The sequence below is a fragment of the Scleropages formosus genome, chromosome 16 (genome assembly GCF_900964775.1).
Source record: "Scleropages formosus chromosome 16, fSclFor1.1, whole genome shotgun sequence".
NCBI classification, from domain to species: domain Eukaryota; kingdom Metazoa; phylum Chordata; class Actinopteri; order Osteoglossiformes; family Osteoglossidae; genus Scleropages; species Scleropages formosus.
This window is the reverse complement of record NC_041821.1, coordinates 5,982,448-5,989,549: the sequence shown is the minus strand read 5'-3', so window position 1 is coordinate 5,989,549 and position 7,102 is coordinate 5,982,448.

Sequence of the window (7,102 nt, the reverse complement as noted above, 5' to 3'; positions counted from 1 at the left end):
ATCATACTATGGCAGGGATCATCTGTACTTGTTAAATAATGGACAGTGTCTCACCACATCATCTCTCATCAGTTTTCATGCCTACGTAAAACAGCATAAATCTTTAAAAGATTCTGATTGCTAGGAACCTCTATAATGCAGTCACATCATGTAACTCCAATAAGCAATTACCAATAAATGGACTTCTGAATCTGAAGATTACTATGTTAATTTACTACAAAACACAGAGTGCTGATGTTTTCAAGTATTTGCCATACCTCTAAGGCATAAATTAAGGGTGTTTATAAAGGGAGTGTCTAAGTTCTTCTCTAAGCTTGACAGCAGTTTTAAGTTCACCGCAGAAAGCAGCATTTCTAAATTGTACTGATTTACATTTCCGTGAAAAAACACATTTCTAAGGTAAAATACCTCAACTCCATCAGTAGCAGTAGATGTTAACCAAGCTCTCCTATCTGTCCTACCTCCATGTCCACATCTTGTTTCAGATGCTGCTGAAGGTACAGATGTGACTTACTGCCTATAATACTCACTTTTTTACCTGCATCTTCTTTATACTTTAAATATTTTGACTTGGTAATACAAATTTTTAACATCAACATTTTAAAAAGAAAATCCAGTGCGAATGCAATTACTGTTACTGTACTGCTTTTTTGTTTTTCAGAAATATCTTTCTTGCAGTAATTCACATGCCAAAACATTTTTAGACAGTAAGTAAATGTGTCCTGGCACCTCATACATGGCGATGTGTGGAATGTGAAGCCATTGCATTGAGTTCTGTCTCCCAGTATAGCATGTCGTCATTCAGTGTTGATCTGATGCTGCACCATCCAATAATGTCTACTGTACAACCAAGTGAAACTGAAATAAAATTACATGGAGACTAATTCTTTAGTTTTCACCTTGTTATTAAAGTCCAAAATCTATGACGTGATGTGGGGGATTTGATGGCTTGTATTTGTGTTTGAAGAGACACGCAGTAAACACAGTAATTATACAAGTAAGCTGCAGTCAGAATACATTCACTATTGAACATGAAGTAGCTTCATGACTTCAGCTTTTCCACAAGCACCAAAACAGTAATTAAAAAGATTTATGAACAGATAGTTCAGTCACTGCTACAAAAAAAATATGTTTTACAGTAAGGAACATGAAGAATGATTAGTCACTGGTACTCAGAGTGTTATTTTATTCTTCCCTAAGAGTAGTGTAGTGTTCTTTTGTTGTACTGAAAAATTTGACTGAAACAATATCAAATTAGTCTTTTCCTCACAAATGTCAAAACTTTACATCACTGCCCAAATCATAATTGCCAGCAATGGACAATAAGGTGGCATCTCGCGAACATCTACCTGTACTTTACATTCTGGAATATTCCCAACACCTCCTGTGATTTGTACGTTGCGTTGACACTTTAAGTATTTAGAGATGACAAGGTGGTTGCATAACATAAAATTAATTATGGCTTGGCAGGCCTCTGGATGCTGTGTTGGAATGTGCTGCCCTTAAGAGTGTCTTGCTCACATCTTGACTCATTCCACCACCATGGACCTCACACAGATCAGAGCTCTGACTCTCCTCTCCCAGCTCCTCTGCGCTCGTTCTATGGTTTTACCTGCAGGTCAGTACCTTTAAATTCTAACTATTTACCAATAACTGCACATCATGTAATAGTACAATATTCTACATCCTGTTGCTGGGGAATGTATGGGTGAATTTTGCATCGCATTTCTGAGTGAAGCACGAGAAAGTATCCTTTTTTTATTCGGGAGTAATTTCACAATTTTACAGAACCGCCCAAACATCTAAGACTTAGAAACTGATATTTTATAATTCAGTATAATACCTTATGTTAAATGACCAGCTTTAAATCCAAACATGTTAAAAAATGGAAATATGCTGAGTAGTGAACTGTTTATCATATATTTGTATACAATCTACTCTTCTATGTCAAATTTCATAATATTTTAATTTGCTAATGGAATATATATTCATAAAGTGGAGAAGAGAAAAACAATTTGCAGAAAAGCAGGGTTTTTTTGGTTTGAGCTCTTCCATGGAGATTTTGTGTATTGATCCACCTGGGGATCCCCTCCAGAACATCAGCGTGAGGCTCTCACCGCCGGCTGTGGTGGTGGTGGCAGTGCAGTGGACACGGGGACCCAGGGACAGCCTACATGGTATAGTGACAGTGGTGAGTGCTAGGTGGTAATTCACCTCTTCAGAGAATTTGTTCTGCACAAAAGTGATTTCACATTTCTGATGTTCAAAGATGGGTTGAATTCCCAGTATTTGACTATTAAAGTAGCTCAATGTGTCTGGTTCACTGAACTGTTGATGTTTTCCACTTTGTATATGTGTCCTGTGTTGTGTTTTCTCAGGCTGGCAGAGGCAAGTCAACTATGGGGTGGAGTCAGGTGGACCCATCCGTGGTGATGCTGTCCTGGAAACAGCTGAGACTCCCTGTAGAATCATCCCAGTTACTGACAATCCAGCAGCGTTCAGAACTGTGTCCACTGTAACTTCTCCTTCACCAGTACAACCTCCCATCATCTCTGTCCACCCTCAGCTTCCTTCACATCCACATACCCCTATCCAACCTCAGCACCTTCCACGTCCAAATATCCCTGCCCACCCTCAGCATCCTCCATGTCCGAATACCCCTATCCAACCTCAGCTTCCTTCACGTTCGAATACCCCTGTTCATCCACATTCTCCTCCACATTCAAATACTCCCGTCTACCCTCAGCCTCCTCCACGTCCCAATACCCCTATCCACCCTCAGCTTCCTCCACGTCCAAATACCCCCATCCTACCTCAGCCTCCTCCACATTCAAAGAACCCTGTCCACCCTCATCTTCCTCCAAGTTTGCATACTCCTCTCCAACCTCAGCCTCTTCCAGGTGCTATCATCCCTCTCCAACCTCAGCCTCTTCCAGGTTCCATCATCCTTGTCCAACCTCAGCCTCTTCCAGGTACCATCATTCCTGTCCAACCTCAGACTTTTCCAGGTGCCATCATTTCTATCCACCCTCAGCTTCCTACTGGAGCAAACACCCCTGTCCATTCTCAGCCTCTTCCTGCTCCACTATTCCCCATTCCTGCTTGGAGCCCCTACAATGTGTTCTTCATCCTTCCAGCAGAACGTGGACACGACACTACAAACACGCTTCCTAAAGGAACAGTTTTAGTTGGTTCAGGTGGGCAACTGATTACAGATCGCCGATTCCCAGGTCCAGGTCGCCGAATTGGTGTCTATGGTGGAACTGGCCAGACACACAAACCTCATTCAGGTGTTAGAGTAGTGCTCTCAGGATCATCAGAGGAAACTAAGACTTGATGGCCAAGAGCCTGAGAGAGTCACGAGTCCAATAAGAGAATAGAACTCGACTCAAGGTGTAGGCTATGTATGCGATGAATTACTGGAGAAGAATGACCTTGTCTGATTTATAATATTTCATATTTTGTTCAAGAATCCTATCGGTGGTGTATTCTTAAGGTAATTTGGTACTCGGCCCAGAATCAGCTCTGAGAGGAATGGTCCGTCTGTTCAATGACTGTGTGTGGATACAAACTGTACATACCTGTAAATGCAGCAAAGGCATGTTTGTTTTGTCTTCTAGGCTCTGTACACTGTCTGATGAGCGCAGATACATGTCTTTGTTTTGTGATGATTGAAATATGTGTAAAAACTGATAAATAAGGTGCACTTGTTCCTCATCTTCGGAACATAACTGGAACTGTAACTCTGTTTATAACTCTATTTGTTCATAACTCCAAAGGCAGTAAGTCATAATCAATAAAAACTGCATTACATTCTTCAATTAATTCACGGGTTAGGTTCTTTAAAACCCTCATATAAAGCAATAATAAAGCTGAACTTTGTCATGTATACAATTAATAAAAGCTTAATAATAAAAACATTTCTCAATTTGTTTACAAACTAGGACACGGAAAAATCTCAGATATAGCTATAACAAATATAAATACTTTGTAGGACTTTTCACTTAATCATTTCATTGACTTTAAGCGACGTTAAAATTAAAGGGAACTGAAAGACTGAAGTAAAAATACCTTCTGTCCATGAACTTATATTCATTCTGATTGTTGACTGATTCATTCCATAAACATGAGCAATGTTCCTCATCTTGTTATTGAGCAAAACAAATAACAAATATAAGTCGTATTTGACAACTTGTATGTAGGCAACTGGTAGTGTAGTGATTAGAGCTGCTGCCTTTAGATCCAAAGGTTACAGGTTCAATCCCCACTTCTGACTATAGTATCCTTGAGCAAGGTACTTACCCTAAACTGCTCCAGTAAAAATTACCCTGCTGTATACATGGGTAAATAATTGTAAGCATTTAACTGTAAGAATTGTAACCTTAACATTGTAAGTGGCTTTAGAGAGAAGTCTCAGGTAAATGAAGAAATGTGACTATGGGTGGTAAAGTGAGTTGTACTGCTGTCTCACAGCACCTGGGTGGTGCAAGAGGATGTGGATTCAATCAGTGTGGAGTTTAAATGTTCTCCCCATGTCTGTGTGTGTTCCACTGATGTATGGATGAGTGACCCAGTGTAAGTAGTGTATCTAGTGGTGTAAGTCACTGTGGTGAATAAGGTGTGTGGGTTCATAACACTACATGGAGTTCATTGGAAGTCACTTTGGAGGAAAGTGTTTGCTAAGTAAGTATAAGTTCTTAATGCTGTGGAGGGTGGTTGAATCAGGCCAATCACATTCTGCTTTGATGCTCTTTACTGCCACCTAATGGCTGGATGGAGAAATGCAGGTTGTTTTTGTTATTTAATTTTTTAGAACAGGAAACCTGGTTGCACAAGGGTTAGAGCTGCTGTCTTTGGCTCTTAAAGGTTGCAGGTTTGAATCCCACCTACTGCTGTAGTACTTTTAAGCAAGGTAATTGCCTTAAATTGCTCCAATAAAATGTACCCAGCTGGATAATTTGGTGAATAATTCTAAGTATCTTAATATTACAAGTTGCTTGCGAGTTCGCTTAATGTAAATGTAGAAAGCTGAATGGTGAACATGCATTTAGACACATTAAAAAAAAATAAATTAGAAAATGTTTTTACGGAAATTCATTGCTTGCAAGGTTTGTAACACGGGCGCTAATACCAAATGTAAACAGGTAAACATTATAAGTGTATAAAGGTAAGATTTTCTCGGGATTCATACACTAGGAGGTTGGAAGCTGAATGCTGTGGGTTCAAATCCACAGCCCAAGCTATGTCTGTATGTCTGCCCAGTCTGTCTGGGGTGTGACCCACCACCCAACCCATGCCCTGTGGCTCTGAATCATTTTGACTCTTTTTTTTGAAAGTGGTAACTGAAAATGCCAGCATGGCAATAACATACCAAACACAACATGACCTCACACTCCTAAAAAACACAGGAGCCTTTATATGTTACCATCTCTTGTCAGAAATACACTTATTCTTCTACTGATGTAAAAAATACATGCAAATTCAAGCCTTCGTTTGACCAATTTTTAAACACTTTCATTCAGGCTCATATTAATAATGCCAGGTGAACCTTGCCAAAAGGGGTGGCATATACATATTTAGTTGATTTACGGTAAGTTCTCAAAAATCAGTAGTTTTTCAAAACCAGTCAATAAAGTTGTTCTGGAAGGTTCATGTTTGTGCAATCCAAGTCCTTGTCTTCTATGAGCTGCATAACTTGGTTAAAGCAGAATGCTGCGGAGAGCCAGTCGCAACAAGAGCAAAGTTTAATTAACACTCAACAGGGGATGGTTAATGTGCTCAGTTGCACATGTTCCACTCTCAGTTTTCAGGCTGATTCAACAGGCAGATCTGTGGGTGACACCACACCCTTTGAAACATTGACTCGAACCATCACCGCGGCAGCAGCCAGTTCAAGCCTTCAGCGTCCAGGCCTGAGTGGGCGTCACTATAAACACCTGCCCTTTGCTGGGATTTTGTCCTGCATTTTGGTTCATCTCACTTGTCCCTTGTGTTGGATGAGTGTTGAGGAATGAAAAAGAAGGCGGAAACCTCCGACACGATGGTCTTTCCTTGAGTTACCCGTCTCATGCTTCCATGCCAAGTCATCATGCTCCTCGTTACATTTATGGAACGTCTCGTATAATGCTGCCCTTCTGCACAATGGCGATGCTGCCGCACTTCATCATTCCAGCACCAAGAAGGAGGATTTCAACTTCCTTTTTTGATTATTTCTAATACACACACACACTCTCTGAACCGCTTGTCCCATACAGGGTCACGGGGAACCGGAGCCTAACCCGGCAACTCAGGGCGTAAGGCTGGAGGGGGAGGGGACACACCCAGGACGGGACGCCAGTCCGTCGCAAGGCACCCCAAGCGGGACTCAAACCCCAGACCCACCAGAGAGCAGGACCCGGTCCAACCCACTGCGCCACCGCACCCCCCTTATTTCTAATAATTGTTTTTAATTTACAACAGCCTTCGCCACTAAGCTGCTTATAATTGTTTTTAGCTGTAGTATTTTTTGCTCTATCAATTGGATTTATGGCCTGCTGAAGTGTACTTTTTACTGGGGCACAGTGGCACAGTGGCTTTGGCTGGATTCTGCTCTCTGGTGGGTCTGGGGTTCAAGTCCTACTTGGGGTGCTTTGTGATGGACTAGTGTCCCATCCTGGGTGTGTCCCCTACGCTGTATGTTGCTGGGTTAGGCTCTGGCTTGCCGTGACCCCACTTGGGACAAGTGGCTTCAGCCAGTGTGTGACATGTACTCACAGTTTTAGAAAAAATTTTATATTTTTTTTTACTCAATGTCTGTTACTGTATTATACCATTATATCTTTTGTATTCGTTTCATTTTAGTTGCTGCACATGCTATTGAGACATTGCATGCTACAGAAAGCTCCTGGGAATGACTTCACACGGTCCACGCAATTCTTCAGTCCACTCTTACCTTCATAAACACACTTAACTTTCCAAAACGCTGAAAGGTATTGAACCATGCCAGAGGTGTAGATGTTCAGCAAGACATTCATTCCTGAAAGCATCTGCTTAGTTTCAGTGATCTACACTGCCACCAAGGGTGTATTTACTATATTGTTACTGTAAGTATCTGCTTCCGTAG